We start from the raw sequence: 18,211 nt of genomic DNA on the forward strand, positions 1-18,211 counted from the left end.
TGTATCGATCTTGGGATTGAGCCAGAATTAATGAGTTCTAAGTACATCGATTTGACCGTAAACACTCCATTACCCGTTAGCTTCCAGTTCAATGTATCTCCTTGATCTGAGAGTTGAACGTCCATCAACCTCCTTACTAAGTGTAACCAGGAATCCCATTGTTCCCCTACTAGAGACCTCCTGAACTGGATATTCAAAGGTACCGTCTGCAAAACCGCTGCTACGTAATTCTCCTTACGTTGAGCAATATGATACAGGGAAGGATATTGGAGAGCTAGCGGTGTGTTGCCTAACCATGTATCCTCCCAAAACCTTGTTGTTGTTCCGTCCCCAACAATGAATTTCACCCTATGGAATAACACGTCTTTCACTCTCATGAGTCTCTTCCAAAAGGGTGAATCATTAAGTCTTACGGTAACATGAGCTATAGTTTTAGAGTGCAAGTATTTATTTTTTAGGATTTGTGTCCACATACCCTCGGATTCCTGTGATAGCCTATATAACCATTTGCTCAACAGGCATTTATTTTTAATCTCGAGGTTCTCGATCCCAAGACCCCCCCCCCCTGGTCTTTTGGTCGACAAATAATATCCCATCTTGCTAGGCGATACTTTGTCTTAACCTCATCTGACTGCCAGAAAAAACGAGATCGATAGAAGTCTAGTCTCTTGCGTACTCCTTTAGACACCCAAAGAAAGAAAGAAGGAACATTGGCATACTCGTGAGTACTGAATTTATCAATACTAGCCGTCCTTCATATGACATAAGCTTATCCTTCCAGCAGCTTAGTTTCTTCTCGAATCGATCCTCGATACATTTCCATTCCTTATTAGTTAATTTCCTATGGTGTATTTGAATGCCTAGATAGCTGAACGGTAATGACCCCAGTTCACAACCGAAAAGTTGCTTGTAGCTGTCTTGGTCATCTTTGGCTCTACCAAATAAGCAGAACAATTCACTCTTGTGAAAGTTGATCTTTAGACCAGATAGTTGTTCAAATAGGCATAACACTAGTTTCATTTCCTTGCCTTTGCGAGGTCATGTTCCATGAAGACAATGGTGTCCATTTAGCTATTCTTCCTACAGAGGGCACTACTGGCAAATAATAACCTTTCCACCGGCGAGAAAAAGAGACAGAGGCCCCTAGCTCGGCTCTTTTAGAACCAATTTCCATCTTTCCACTGACAGCAGCGAAGAGCTCCCCTTCACTAGGTATGTTTTTTTTGGGTTCATAATGGTGGTCTAGCTAGGAATTGAAGGGAACTACTATAGAGTGTGGAATAAGCTACAAGGATTAAAACTACGAAGTTTTCTTTAGATAACCTTAATCACACCCGCTATTCCTCATGACCAGCTAGCGGCCAGAGAAAACGAACAACCTCAAAAAAAGATTTGAGCTACCATGTATAATTGTAATTTTATTTTCAAAGTAGAGAGTCGAATAGAGAGGCTCATAGTCTAGTCAAGTTTGCATATTCTTTAGGTCAAGGGTGCCATTTGTGGGTTGGTCAACACCTGATCCGAGATGTATTCCACTATCTGTGGTTTTTGATCAATACATTTCATTCTACCCCTAAAAAAGATTTTTCTCAAGAAAGAAAACCTAAAAAAAGATCAGAGAAAACGAACCGGCTGCCCCTTTCCTTGGAAGAACCCTATGAAGAGGAACCCTATCGGCCGACACCGTCGTGCCCCACTGGCCCCTTGCCGTGGTGACCCGACGACCCCGTTCGCCCTGGCCAGCTCGTCCCCTGCGAGCCCCTTCTGCTGCTGGCAGCCCAAGCCTTCCCGACTGCCCAGCCATGTCCGACGAGGGCGCATGTCAGCGACCCCAGTGAGGCTGCAGGAGTGCAGGCTGCACCGCGGCGGGCGAGGAGGTGACCCTGGCAACGCGACCTTACACGTAGAGAAAGAGCGGCAGAGGCAGTTTATGGCAGAAGCAGTTTCTGTCAAAGGTATCCTTCATCCAAATCCTAAAATTTCTTTCTAGATGCCACTGTATGTTTGATGATAATCTTTGATTCTTATTGCTTTCTGCTTTTCAGCATATACATGGAAATCAATTTAGACATTTAATAATTTTTGTTGCTATATAATTTTACAGGAAGGCAAGATGAATAAAATATTTATTGCTTTCCACGTATATTATGTTGCCGCTGTGACGTCGAGACCTTCTTCCCTCCGCCTGCTTCTCCCCACTGGTAGTCCGCTCGGCTGATCCATGGGCGACCCTCGTGTCACTTCCTCCTTGTGTCACTTCCTGTCCTTGGTGGCTACTTGTGGGAGTTGTGGAGGGAGTACTTTGTAAATAACATTACAAAGATTGACAGGCCTAAAATCAGAAAGTTTAGACAGACTATCCACCTTTGGAATTAATACAATCGAATTAGTGTTTGCCCCAACTGGTATTATAATTGTTTGGAAAAACACCTTAACGGCGGCATTTATTTGACCTTTCAATATACCCCAATGCCTTTGGAAGAATCTTGCCGGAAATCCATTCGGGTCTGGTGGTTTTAGTGGACCAATTTGAAACAAAGCATATGAAATCTTCTTCTCCAAAATTCATATGCATAAGCTCTTCCAATTGATTACGCGATCTCTGCAATTCCTTATTTATGCTACCAAACTTTTTCCGGCTCCAATCAACAACTCATAGTGCTGCCAAAAGCGTCCTCCACATCGCCCAAATCATGCATATGACCAGCCGCTTCCCAAGCTGTTGGACCATCGCATACAGTGCCGGATCCCTCTCCCACATGATTTCAGACAGCCGAATTTCTTCTTACCTAGCTGCACCTCGTCGCCCTCCTCGTGCGCAATAAAGAACAACACGATCAGAACAAGGGGAAACAACATGTGATGCCGAATTGAAGGGAAATAAGTCACACCATGATGCAATGTCCCAGTTCAAACGAATCTCGACTCTGTAGCACCGACCCGTTTGTTATCGTATGTGTGAAGCACACCTGCAAAGCCAAGGTCAGTCAAAGCATAGAGCTCAAGAATGCCCCTAAAGGCCTCCATTTGTGGTTCTACTCTCGGCGTCACTGAAAAATGCTCAAAACTCCACATGGCCTCATTAAAATCGCCGACAACTAACCATGACCGTGACGCGAGTGTAAGCCACTCAGTTTGGACCACATAAGGTGCCGATCCTCCACTCTTGGCTCCCCAGAAACACAAGTTAAACGCCATAAGGAATCAGAATCAGCCAACGAACCTAAGCATCAATAAACCGGTTAGATTTATCCAACACATCCACATGCAAGGACTCATACCAGTACAAGTCTAAACCCCCACTCAATCCATCACTGTCAACACTAGTGAAACCACAGAGACCCAAGCGTCCCATCCCCATGCTCGGTGTGAAGATGACCGATCATCCACAAAAAGCACAATAGTTAGGCAGACGTTCATATTTCACCAAAAATATCTGCTGCTTGCTGTCCATCACTTGGTGGCCTTGTACCGAAGCGGGACTCTATCTTGATGGCTGCAGTGTGCGTGAGCATGCTGTTGTGCAGGAATAGGGGACGAATTGCCCACCAACAGAATTAAACTGGTTTGGCAACAGTTATTTTGTGAATGAAATAAAGCATGCTTTGCTATTTTCATGTATAAATCGAGAACAACTGAATGCACGGTCTTTTTAAGGATAGAAGTAACTTGAGTAGGCTGTACCTGAGGCTCATTATTGGTAGAGGGTTCTTTACCTGCGGAAAGATGTTTACATTTTTTTATTGCATATCAGGGTTCCTTGCTGTGACGGAAGCTCGGAATAGAAAACACAATATTTGCCAGGCGCTCAATTTAAATGGCTTATTTTCTCGCATGCTTATACTGAAATCTGAACAGAGCACAAATCCAGCATGTGGTAGTACGAGGAAATTCCAGTAGTGAGTATATATCTAAAAGTATCAAGAAAGCAGCTTTATTTACCTACAGATGCTCAAGTGCTGTTCTTTAGAAAGTATGCTAGACCACTATTTTGTCAGCTCAAGTGATCTAACCATACAACATCCTTCATATATAAAACAAATTCCAAAAATATCGAAACTTTTCAATAAAAAAATGTGAACAATTTGAAAATGCCGAATACGTTTGGAAAAGGCAAATAATTTATGAAATTCTAAACTTTTTTAAAAAGAATAATTTTTCGAAATTCGAAAACAATTTTCTAAAATGTGACAAACTTTTGGGATTCTGGACATTTTTCGACAAATGCTACAAGTTTATAAAAATGAAAATTCCTAACATTTTAGAAAAAACAAGAAAAAATAATAAAAAAAAGATTTCTTTTCAAAAACATGAACATTTTTTTAAAAAAATTTACAAACTCCGACCATTTGGATTTGTGTTTTTTTAAAAGCGGGAACAATTTTGAAATCCTGTTTTTTAGTTTGTGAACAAAAATTGAAAATAAGAATATTTTTTAGCTTCTGTTTTTTTAAAGTGCAGACAATTTTTTATTTTGCTGTACATATTTTGAAATTAGAATTTTTTTGGAAATAGGAACATTTATTTAAATTCGAACAAAAAATATAATGTGAACAAATTTTGAAATTTTCAAACATTTTGAAGACATAAAGAATTTTTAAAAAATGCAAACAGTTTTAAGAATTCCCAACAAGGGCCTCACAGGTGCGACACAGTCGTCTAGTTAGGCCGAGGCCTAAGCTTTATTTTTGTATTTTTTGGTTATTAGTCCCTTTTTTGTTAATTCATTTTTCTCATTTTTGAACTATATTATTCTTTTTGAAACTAGTTCTAAATTTTAAAATATTGTGTGGAATACCAAAATAACACTTTCACGGAAATGTTCTAAATTATGATTTTAAATTCTTTTCCCGTCAAACATTTATTCAATGCTTTTTTTACGAAAAAGTTTACTGTTTTCAATTTTGTTACTTTGTATTTATTAATTATGTTAAAATTTTAAAATAATAGTTTTAAGTACCTGTTTAAATTATTAGTCTAAATATTTTTTTCTTTTAAACCTAGCGTGAATGCCTACTATGGGCATGCCTCACCTTCTCGCAAGTTGTGATCATTTCAAGTATGTTCCAAAAAACACCATGTTCATCGTATGGTGTCCCGGTATGGCAGAAGAATCCGTTTGGGAGCACGTTGTTTCTCGACATACGTCAAATGACCCCAATTTTTTCGTTGTTTGTATGAAAAATTCAAGGCAGGATGCCAAGTTTGGTTTTCGACATTTTTTGCATTTTCTAGAGTTTTCTCGGTCAAAAGAGACCGATAAATGATCGGATGTGTCGCAACTTGCCTACGGCGTCAGAAATTGTTTAAAAGGCACGAATGCACATCATGGCTATGAAGGAAGATGGGAGACCTTTTTAACAGACGACACTAAGTTGTAAATGCAGATAAAAGTTTTAGGCCTCAATATGCACATCACTTCTTAAATCATCATGTCCACACAATTGATCCGCAAAAATCAAGTAGAGTAGTTCTTATAAATTCCAAGGAAACTTTGGTGAAATTTCTGAAATTTCGCATATTTCAGTGGGGTTCAAAATATTTTTAACCCTGAAATTTTGAGGCAGATTCAAGTTGATTTCAAAATAAATTTAAATTATGTTATAATTCATTAAAATTAAGTGAAATTTGAAAGCTCTAAATCAGAAATAATTTTTGAAATATGCAAAATTTCCGAAATTTCAAATATTATCAGTCACATCCGAAATTATTTTGTTTCCGATATTAAATCTTTGTTATCAATACACATAAATTAAAGAACTATTGATCAATCTCCAAATCTGCATCTCTACCTTTGCATCTGTGATTCTGTATCGACCACCAAACAACAATCTAAATAGAAAGTAATATGGAGAAACATGCCCCTGGGGACCTCAATTGAAAGGTTCTATTTAGTCTTGCAATTTCAGTTCATTTTCTAATCTTACAAGCTCTCTTTGTAGATACTTCAGTAGTGCTTTGTCAGACATCATTACATTGACCTGTGCATTTGTAACAACCTCCTTTGCGCAAGTCGCAAACAGAAGTGTGTTCCTGGATTGGTCAATATGAGTGTGTGCAGGGTTCATGGTGCAGACAATGGCCTTTCTTGCATTGCCTCCCAAAGAGGACTGTAATATACGTGTCAGCTTTGAGCCTATGTAATCTATGTAAGGGATACGACCATTTCTTCCCTTGCTGCAAGAGGAACATAATAGTTCAGACTAAGGTGTAATTGGTATCATCTTGATGTTATCTATTACCCTTTGTCTTCTTTTTTTACCCCTTTGTCGAGAAAGGTTGTCATTGTTCAAAGAGCGGACAAAATGAGCAGAAAGGGGAAACGTCAAACTGTATCACCAAATCAAATACAAAATCACTTTATCTAGTGAATACGAAAGAAAGAGAAAAATATGTGCGAACTCTGATAATTTTCAGGACCGGAATATCTTTATATAAAATTTAAGCCACTGCGATTACAACTTCTTGCAAGAAGAAAATAAACCAAACAAACCTGAGTTGGCGAAGAACCTTTCCCAGTGTTAGCAGACTTTGATTAACCTGATACCAGCTGAAGCAGGAGATCCCCTTCCTAGCATGCTCATGTCCTAGCATACCTCTCAATGGGAGAGCACCTTTCATCACCTTTCTTTCCACTACATTGACATCCTAGCCTTATTACATAGTCTACTATGTACCATCTGAATTCGTCTGCAGTATGAAGTCCAAATATCTAGAAAAAATTATTTTCCATCTTTTAGCTGACATAGTATCTTAGTTGACAGATTGAACTAAACTGAAAAGAACTTTGATCACGGTTGTGACAATTCAATCAGAAAAACTACAAATAGCCTAGCAACATAGATCAGGTCATCTGGCTTGTCACGCAGAGTACACCGTAGTAATTCAGATGCAATTAACAACAAGGAGATCTAATGAGTATAGACAACAGGATGTACCAATCTTTCGACAGATTAACAACGGTCACAAGTTTTTTACCGATACATTCATGCAATATTTTGTCTAAACAAAGGGATTGCACAGATCCCAGCAAGTCATGCAGTAGACCTTTTTATGAAGTAGAATCTACATGATTTGATTTTTCAAGAGACAACTCTTAGAGAGATAAAATAAAATAAGACGTTGTAAGGTCAAGCAAGCAATGAGATATTAGTGACTATCCGGTAGCAAAAATAGCAGCAAGGACAAGTGCGAGTTGGCACCCATCTGATGATCTGATGAAGCTCCTAGGGCTCTATTTGTTTAGAAAAGTAGCTGAGGGTGAAGAGCCATCAATGGATGATAATGGAGAATGTATCCTGATTTTGTCTAATATCCCTTAGAGAAGTCAATTGTTACATCTATTTTAATAGTGGTAAAATTTGATGCCTGGAATGCACAATAATGTCAAGAGGCTTGCTTCGGTAGACCCCCCCCCCCCCCCCCCCACAAAAAAACATAGAAGGGCAGAATAGTCATACGAAAGAAGGGTATGCCCACCTTGTATTATACGGTTGTAGCTGGCGTACGTAGACCGCGCGCATGCAAAAAAAAAAAACTGCCTGCACGATCTACCCGCCCACCCCATCTACTAGCCTGCGACCCCGTCTACTCGGCCGCCCCATCCGATCGCCGCCGCCGCGGATCTCCGCCCTCCGACCCCGTTCGCCGCCGCCGTCCGAGCTCGTCCGAAGCCGCCGTCACCGTCCCAACGGCGTGCGTCGCAACATCTCATCATCATCGTCCACCGCCCGGACGTGAAGGCACCCCGTCTACTCCACCGCCCACCTCGTGTACTCACCCGCCCCATCCGATCGCCGGCGCCGCGGATCGCCGCCGTCCGACCCCGTCAGATGCCACCGTCGCCATCCCAACGGCGTGCGTCGCCGCATCTCACCGTCATCATCCACCCCCCGGACGTGAAGGGCCCGACGTGCCACGCCGCATCCGGACCAGTCTCCCCACCTCCCATCGCAGATCCTACCAAACATTCGGCCGGTGGCTCGTCGTGCACGTGGCCGGCTGGTAGATTCAAGGCGGGGACAGCTGCCGTCGTCGAACGCCGGCGACGCCTACACCGCGGGGCAAGGTTTGTCATCTAAACCTAGCGGGCATGATGGATAGAAGTTAGGGCTAGTTAAGTGGCGAATCTAGGATAGAAGTTAGGGCTAGTTAATTTAAAGAACGCTTATTTTTGTCATGACGACATCACACAATATGCACACACCGCTGGGCAACCTCAACTAGTTGTTTCACAAAACACAAAAAAGTGTTGTTTGAACCATTGCATTAAGAAAAAATTCATGGTAGCTGCTGGGTTCATGGATTACACGTCTTTCTCTTTTTTTGCAAACCAACATGAGTTTTTGTCATTGTTGTAATCAACAATTCAAATGTTTTGCAGTTTTGTGAGTTAGCTAGGCGTGTTGACATGGACGAAGAATCCGCATTCGGGAGGGACGAGAATGATACTGATAAGGTGACTAAGACTGATAACGATAATTTGAACGAAGATGATGACAGCAGCGACAATGATTCCGTCTCGTCATATGATATCTTACCTTCGGATGATTTTCATAGTAATGAACATGGCGCAAATAGTGAAAACGTAAGTGGCGTATATTTTGATTTTATTTTTGAATTTGCAAAGTATGGCATGGCTAACTATGTGTACAAATTTGCAGGAAGATGTGGATGTTGACAATGTGCAACATAGTTGGCAGGAATCATTTGCAGATAATTTGAGCCAGGTTAGTTGATAGATGTTGTACATCGATCAATACTATGATTTAAATGAGGGTTTAAATGATAGTAATTGACATATATATATATATATATATATATATATATATATATATATATATATATATTTTCAAATGAATGTTGTAGGATGAGTCAGATGGTCCTAGCGTTGATCACGATGAGAGAGTGATCGATATTGAGGAGGCTCAAAGGCAGCAGAAGATGCTTGAGACACATTGGAAGGTCATGGCTATGACCTTTCGGTCACAAGGGGATGCATACATATTCTACAACAATCACGCCAGTGAGCACGGGTTTAGTATCAGGAAACAGAAGGTGAAACGAGGTGCTTCGGGAATGATACGGTACCGGCGGTTTCTTTGCTCCAGGGCAGGGAGAAGGCAGAACAAGTTCATAACCATGGAGGGCCGCAAGCGCAGGCTTAGACCGGAGACTCGTTGCGACTGCGGTGCACATATGGTGGTGAAGCTGGACAGAGAACGTGGCATTTGGTTCGTCGCATCATTCGTGGATGATCACAACCACGCGATGGCTCGGCCCGACGAGGTTTGTTTTTTGTGGTCACACAGACAGATTGGAGATGGCCAGAGGGCCGAGATATTGGCGATGGAAGCACCCGGGATAAGAAAGCATATTATAATGGACAACTTCATCAGCAGATACGGTTCGTACGATAAGTGCGGGCTTATCAGGAGGGACATTTACAATCTTTGCTGCAGAGAAAAAATGGAACTCATTGCAAAGGGTGATGCAGAGACGGCAGTTGGCATTATGAGGAGCAAGAAGGAGAAGGACCCTGAGTTTTTTTGAGTATGTGCAAGACAAGGAAGGGAGGCTGAAGAGTATGTTCTGGTGCGATGCACAGTCGCGGAGGGACTATCAGGACTACTGAGATGTGGTCGTGTTTGATAGCATGTATAAGATGAACAGATACGGTATGCCGTTCGTCCCCTTTGTCGGGGTTAACAACCACCGTTGCACCACAGTGTTTGGTTGTGCCATCATTGCTGACGAGACGGAAGGGACATACATGTGGCTGCTGCAGACATTTATGAAGGCAAATTGTCAGGTGAAGCCAAAGTCAATCATCACAGACGGTGACGCTGCAATGATCCGGGCTATTCGGACTGTCCTTTCAGATATTTTCCATCGTCTTTGCTCCTGGCATATCGAGAAAAATATGCAGAGGCACCTGCATTACAAGTCACTGGATGAGTTCAGATCGCTCTTGTACTATGCCACCTCTCAAGCGAACTTTGAGCGGAGATGGAAAGCTTTCTATGATAAATGGAAGACGGATAGAACTGAAGAGTGGCTTGACAGGATGTACAGGAAGAGGAGACTGTGGGCAGCTTCATATCTTTCCGATGGTTTTTTCCTTGGTATGCGAAGTAACCAGAGGAGTGAAAGCCTCAACTCCTGCCTTCACCTTCACCTGGACTACGGTATGACTATTGTAGATTTGGTGGTGCATTATGAGAAATGTATAGTTCGCCTGCGTGAGAACGAGGCGTACGATGACTGCGAGGCATTCCAGAAGGAACCACCATCGGTTACTGAATATAAGGCCCTTGAGGAGCATGCCGCCAAAGTATTCACACCTGCTAATTTCTACATCCTGCAAGATGATTTGCATAAGATGGGTCAGTTGGAGATATTTGAGACGCTCGTGGGAATTGGCCGTCAGACATTCATGGTGACATGGAAGGATAACCACAAGTTTAGGTACAATGTTGTTTATGAACCAGGTAACTCAGAAGAAACTATTACATGCAGTTGTCTTAGGATGGTTCGGAAAGGGCTGCCATGCAAACACATTCTGTTTGTTCTCCATCATCTGAACTTAACTGAAATACCAAAGTGTTGTGTCCTGCATCGGTTGTCCAAACATGCGAGAGATGGGTTGCCTGTGCAGCGGAAGAGTGATATGTTTGGATGGGGTTGGTCAGGGCCATTGGAGAGAGAACGGTATAGTGCAATAACCATTAAAACCGCAGAAGCTGCTCATGTTGCAGCAAATGATCCCTTCTTGTACGACGAGTTGATGAAGTGTCTGGACAACATAATAGCGCAGAAAAAGATTTCAGAGGAGGAACTTATAGGAAGTAGAAGGTATGCTATGCTGAAGAAGGAGGCAAGTCAGGCGCAACAAGTTGAGCCTGGTATTGGTGATCCTCAGAAAGTTTCGACGAAGGGTGCACCTAAGAAGGGGCGATCGAAGGGGGCCCCGACGTTACAAAGAATGGTAGGCCAAAAGATTTTACAGAGAATAAAAGTGGTCCTTTGTGCAGTCTGTGTGGTCTCCCAGGTCATAATAAGGCTACATGCAGTAAGAACGAGAAGTGAGTTGCAACCTTTTTATTTTTGTTATGTTGCTACTTTGATTTTACCAACTATATTTGCTCACCCATTTCTTTATGTTTTGTTCAGGAACTGGGCGTAGAGACGCAGCTTGGTTTGTAGGAAGAATAAAAGTGATCGCACGAGTCATGTCTGAATAACCTATGCTATTTTTATTCGCACATGTGTGCCAGAAAACTTGATATGTACTGCAATTTTTACTCGCACATGTGTGCCAGAAAACTTGATTTGTACCGTTACGTGATGATTTGTACTGTTTCTATATGCAGTTTCGAAATTCTGTTTATTTTTTATGATGATTACTAGACCTGATTTGTATTCATTGTACTGTAATAAAATGCGGCCGGACGCTGCTATTTTGTACTGTGATTCCCTTTGTACTGTTTTGAAATGCGGCCGGCCGCTGCTTCTGTCCAAAGTAGCAAGTTCGGAAAAAAATTGCCCAAATACCTCTGCCGAGCCCATAGTAGCAGGCAGAACCTACCCAAATCTAGCCCAAAGGCGACTCGGGCGGCCGATGCAGCCCACTAATGGGCCCAGACACGGGGTCCAACGGGGCTGCGGTTACTAAGTAGAGAGGAGCTCGGCGGAGGGGGCGGAGGCAGGTATTTAAGCCGGTCCTCGCCCACCCCCGCTACCGAGGTGGGACTAAACCCTGAGTTCAGCGACGCGCGGGGGAGGGGAGTGGGCGTGGGCCGGGGGAGGGGGCGACTGGCCGCGTGCCTTCATTGGGCCGAATTGGGCCGGCCCGAGACAACGCACATTAGGCCTCCTGAGCCTTGCGGCGACCAAGTGCAGCGTGGGGCGCCATGGGGGCGCCATATTTAGTACCACCTCGGAAGCCGGGGGGCGCGAGGAGCGACTTAAATAGCTGCCTCCGCCCCCTCCACCGAGCTCCTCTCTTATTACCGCCCGCAGCCCCGTTGGACCCCGTTGTCGGGCCCATTAGTGGGCTCTATCAGCCGCTCGAGTCGCCCCCTTCGGGCTTGATTTGGGTATGATATGTTCGCTACTATGAACCTGGCTGAGGTGGTTGGGCATTTTTTTTTCTAACCTTTTTTTTTGACAAAAAGCAACCGGCGTCCACATTACATCACACTACAATATACAAAACAATATAAAATAGCAACACCAGGCCGGCCACAGCGGCGTAATCATCACACTATATAACAAGTTGAAAAATCATCACCCACAATGATGCAAATAAGAGTGTCACTGACAACGATGCAAATAAGAGTGACATTGAAAAATAGATATTGTAGCAAATACCGACCACGACACATTTATTTAGTTGCGGAACATGCTAAACCATGCCGCATTACAATATAGAGATGTCTTATTATGAAAATTGTATCAAGTACCGACAACGGCACGTTTATTTAGTGGAGATAATAGCCAACACCCCATCCTCCGACTCATTTCTTCTCCATGATCTTGAAGATCTTCTCTTTCACTACTTCCTTCATGTTGCACTCTGAAAAAAGTATTTCAGCTAGAATGCGTCCCCTTGAAGCATTAACCTCATCTTGATCAAACTCAAATGTCCAATCATCTCCGTCCCAGTTTTGAACGCATTTCACTACGAAAAGACCACAAGAGACTCTGCAAGAAACCACAAGTCAATTATTGATGGATCAGACAAGTACATACTAATTCAACATTTGCAACATACCCGTCTGTTTGTGACGGCATATCGTACTCCCTTATTGGGCAGGAAGATACGTCAGGACGTTCCGTTCCAATAAGAGCATTCACCTCATTTGTATCATTAGCTATTTCTGCCCTCTGAAATAAAAATGACAAATCCATATGAAGTATGATTCGAATAACTATATATTGTTTTATGTAACGTTGTAAGCTTACCAGCTTAGCAATCTTTGCAAGAACTCTTTTGCTGCATTTACCAGTAGAGTTTAAAACTTGAAACTCTTTTTTCTTGTTGTGCATAAGAACTGTTATCCAATGATTTTCTTCCACATGAAACGGAAAGTATGCCTACAACAAAGTTTATTCATGTTGGTGTACACACAGATAGTTATTAGTATGAATGATCATACTAAACTGAAGTACCTTATCTTTGATGAAATACTCTTCAGTAACTCTAGACACCATTTTAGTTTGATTTGTGAAATGATCCATAAAATGCCTCTTAGAGTTGTTAACCTTTCCATCAGCACGAAGAATAAGCCAGTGGGATACCCAAGATGATAATATGTGACGGTCAACACGAGGATTATGGGTCTGAATATGGTTGCGATAACTATTGATGACCTACAAAATAACATAACAACAATACGCCTATTAGATAATTTATGTAAATGACATGTACAACTTAATAACTTAGTGCTAATACTTACACCGCCATGCAACCACTTTTTTGAAATGATGGCTTGAAGCATATCAGGTGTACATGTTTCCCCACCAATTCCCGTCATGTGCACAATAGTTTTTCTGCAAAGCTTCTCCAACTCTGCCAGTGTCCGGATATGAACCTTTACGGCCTCTATGTGATCCTCATTAATGTAATCAGTACTAATCATAGCAGCTCTTATACCAAATAGACCTAAAATAGTAAGAAACAATGAGTTAATAAAGTGTGCATGCAAGGACAGAAGTATGTTGCAAGAATAAATTACCTAGCACTTACTTTTCTTTGCACGTTTACGTCCACCGTTCTGCTGGTAAGGTGAAAGACAGTATTTTGACTGTTTCCTTTTGCGTTTCCCATCATTGTCCTTCCCATCATTTTCCTTCCCATCATTCTCCTGAGTGCCATTTTCTTTCGCATCTTTAATACGGGTGTTCAGACTATCCATACTAATCTCCTCAGATTTATCGGCGCTAGACCCGTCTGACACTTCACTAATATTCTTGGGGGTTGAATTAATAGTTGGAAAGTCCTTCGTGTCTACCGTCGCAAGAGATGGGTTGGGTGAATTACCATTGTCCTCAATAACGAAGGGGTCGCCTTCATCTCTCCTGTACCAGGTGTGTTGTGATGCACACCTTTCTCACGCGCCAATTTGTTCCCGTTCCCAGTGGTGAAGGATGCGTCCACCCTGTTGTCCATATTTTCTTTTCCAGGAGTTGATTCTACATCTGGCCAATATTTTGATGGACCATACTTCCCCACCCAGTCTTCACTATGCTCCACAAACTCAATGTCATCATCAGACCCCTTGTTTGGCTTGAAGATAAGACCTTTCTTCTCCAGCTTCTCCACTACTATTTGCAATGACACATCGAAAGCATTAACTACATGCATAAATTATGAATAATCCCATGTAAACTGAAGTACACATCACTCATATTACCTCAGCACATTTTCCAGGGAGAAGTTTAATTTCTTTTTGCATATCTTTGATGCATTTCATCACTTGATGTAATGTAGTATCCCTGCTCGATGATGCCTCATCTCTATTATCTTTCTTTTTTGGGGCACGATCTTCTTGCTCTAATTCTTCCTCCGCCTTTCTTCCTTGTTGAGCAATTAATGTCTGCCTGTACTTCTCACTTATCACGTCATCACTCTGTGACAGGTTAAATCAATTTAAATTTCTCAAATGTAAATAGTAACAGAAGTGCATGCAGTACGAACCAATTAAACTTACCGTCCCATTACCACGGCCGTATGACGTGTCGTACGTGTCACGCTTCTTAGCCTCATCTTCTGACCAATTAAGCATCAACGGATATTCATGAGCCAGTGGATCAAATGCGTCATCATCCAGTGGCTGCACTTTCTCCCAAAACAAGTACTGCATGAACATGAAGTATATTAGCAATTTTTTTCACAAACTATAGTTTGAAAGAAACAAATATACCATAAGATTTACCTGTAGGAGGGCAAGGTTTCCGACCGGCCAAGTAAATTTTGTATGATCTGATAAGGTCTTTGTGATTCCTTCAATGCAAACGCGTAAAGTAAACACGTTCCAATTATATGCTTTGATGGCCTCCACATCGTGCACTAACTTGTAATAAGCATTAGGAACTTCTTTCGTGGACTGCGGTGCAAGAACCGTGCCTAGAAGAACCAGAACAATTCTACGAAGAAAATCATCATCGTACGTGCCACTGGCAATGATGTTCTCAATCAGCTCGTCTATCATCATTTCCCCCGTATTGGAATCTAGAAAGCGACTAGGCACCTTCACCTTCGCCTTTAACCCCCCTTTTCCTAGCGCTTTGATGGCATCTTTGCCCTTATTCTGTAGCCCGAAAATGTCAAACACATCTTCGGTGCGCAATGATATCGCACCGTTTTTTGATGGCATGATGAACCTTTTTCTGTCCAACGCATACGATTTAATAATGAACTTGAGCAAACATTTTCGCATGAGCACACTAGGAATCATCAGCATTTTTTCAAGACTAGTGCTTGCAAAACGCTTTTTCTGCCTAGAGTTTAGTTTGCTGACCAAGAGACACCACTTCTCAACCGAACAAAAAATCTCTCCGTACTCCACCGTCGCTAGGAATAGGAGCAAAAATAATGTTAGCTACTTTATATGGGTACATGATAAACATGATGAATGCATAGTACCTCGTGCCATGGGATCAGGGCCAGCCCTGGGGGACGACGGCGCGGTGGCGTTGGTGGCAGATGGCGTCGGTCGCAACCTGTAAATAAAATTGCAAGAGGTCGTAAATAATACTTTGAGGTGTTTCGACTAGAACAGGAAGGTGGTTTAAGATGCCATAGTATCTTTTATACCGTGGTTTTTCTGCTGTATATACGTACAAAAACTGAATTAGGATCAGTTGTCATGCATGCATAATTATTACCAAAACTATAGCAAAACTACAATAAAGCCAAACACTTTGGTGGTTTATAAACCATGATTTTTCTCAGTTTTACCAAAACTACCTAGGCCTTTGGCTTGTGTTCTTATACTACCACTACTAGGAAAAGAGTTATAGATAGGATTGATACTAATGACGCACAAGGGAAGTAGTGCGCCACTACTATATACTAATGGCGCACCTGTTGGTGATGCGCCATTAGTGTGGAAGACACTAATGGCGCACCAGAAACAGGGTGCGCCACTAGTATTAATTTTTTTCCATTTTTCCATAGATACTAATGGCGCATCAGGTCGACAATGCGCCATTACTAGTTCTAACTAGTAATGGCGCACCAGGCAAAGAGTGCGCCATTACTGTAAATTTTTTCTTATTCTTTTTTTTGCAAAACTACTAATGGCGCACCGTTTCACAGTGCGCCATTAGTATATATATATATATTTATATTTTTTACTTTTTTGCAAAACTTCTAATGGCGCACCACCTGCAGGTGCGCCATTAGTAACCAGGGTTACTAATGGCGCATTTCCTTGTGGTGCGCCATTAGTAACCTGGGACCCTAACAAGATATTTTGGACAGCCCCACACCTACCCACTCACTTTCCCCATTTCATTCCCTCCACCTCCTTCTCCAAGCTTTCGGCTGCCTCCTCCTCCTCACCTCATTTCCACCATAGATTCATCAAAATTAAGTGGTGAAATTACCTTTTTTTGATAGGTAAGTAAGGGGAAAGCTATCTTCATGATGTAGATCTACTTTTTTTCTTCCTAGCTCGCTCCAACAACGTGCACATGCACTTTTTGTGGCCTAGCTAGATCTATGTATGTTTGTGGTGTTGCATGTGTTTGTGGTGTTGCATATATGTTTGTGTTTGAAGGTACCGGTATTTGAAATGCGATAGTTGCCAATATTTTGCCGGAATGTTTTGATTCATTTCCGTTTCGGCGAGAATTTTGGCACTATGCATTCTTTTTGGTCCTATTTTTAGGGAAGGTCATGCCAAATTTTTTCTTGGTTCTAAAATATCGTTTTGCTCTACCCCACAGGCGACCATGGTCCGCACGATGACTGAAGGCATCGTGAATAGGTTTTTGAGCTCCGCGAAGGCCGAGATGCTTCAAAAGAACGAGACGGAGATAAGATGTCCGTGTCGAAGATGCAAGCTGAAGAGCCTTATTGCGGACCCGGATTCCGGGCAGGTGCGGGACCACCTGCTCTTGCGTGGTTTCATGGATGGCTATCGGTGGCAAGGTGATGAAGATGACTATGAAGTCGTCCATGGCCGGGGCCGGGCAAGAAATGAGGAAGGGCAACAAGACAAGTACCACCGCGGCGAGGGCGGGCGAGAAGACGAAGAATCTCCAGGACATGATCACGACGGTGATGCTGTACACAGTCATCATGTAGAAGATGTCGTACATGATGATGAGGAAGATCAAGACGAAGGGCATGATCATGAAGATGAAGATGCCGGAGCAGACGACGATGGAGGCTGGGTGCAGGACCCTCATATTCAAGAGCTGCTTCTCAAGCAGACGGATAACGCAAGAGCTGCCGCCCGAGAGAATGCCAAGCTGGATCAACTGGAGATAGATGCGGTTACTCCATTGTATGAAGGATGCAGGCCCGAGGATACCCGCCTGAAAGTAACGCTCATGGCTCTGGAGATGAAGGTAAAACACAAAATGACCGACGCATGCTTCGACGAGAACATGTCATTCTGGCACGAACGTCTTCCCAAGGGGAACAAGTGCCCGACCAGTTTCGAGGAGGCGAAGAAAATCGTGTGTCCTCTGGATTTACCGCACGTGAAATACCATGTGTGCATGAACAATTGTATCATTTACCGGGACGAGCACGCGGAGTCTACCATATGTCCGGTGTGCGGCGTCACTCGATACAAGAAGAGGAATAAATCTCCTCAAAAATCGGTGTGGTACTTTCCGATCACTCCTCGTTTGCAGCGGTATTTCGTGGACCCTAAGGTAGCAAAGCTCCTGCGTTGGCACGCGGATAGGGAGGAGAAGAAGCGGGAAGATGACGGAAATGATCCGAAGATAAATAAAAAAGACAAGATGCTGAGTCACCCTAAGGATGCGAGCCAGTGGCAAGTGTTGAACTTCGAATACCCAGAATTTGGGAAGGATCCAAGAAACATCGTGCTGGGCGCGAGCACCGATGGAGTCAATCCTTTTGGCAGCCAGAGAAGCACACATAGCACCTGGCCTGTGTTTGTGTGGATGTACAACCTTCCCCCCTGGTTGTGCATGAAGAGGAAGTACATTCACATGAGTATGCTAA

General features: G+C 42.7%; 1 pseudogene; it reads left to right on the forward strand.

The window, feature by feature from the left end:
- Window positions 1-9,586: 9,586 nt before the first annotated feature.
- On the forward strand, window positions 9,587-11,088 carry LOC147961754 (protein FAR1-RELATED SEQUENCE 5-like; annotated as a pseudogene).
- The last annotated feature ends 7,123 nt before the right edge of the window (window positions 11,089-18,211 follow it).

This window comes from Triticum urartu, chromosome 7A, assembly GCF_056163025.1.
Source record: "Triticum urartu cultivar PI428250 chromosome 7A, HENAU_Tu73, whole genome shotgun sequence".
Taxonomy (NCBI): Eukaryota; Viridiplantae; Streptophyta; class Magnoliopsida; order Poales; family Poaceae; genus Triticum; species Triticum urartu.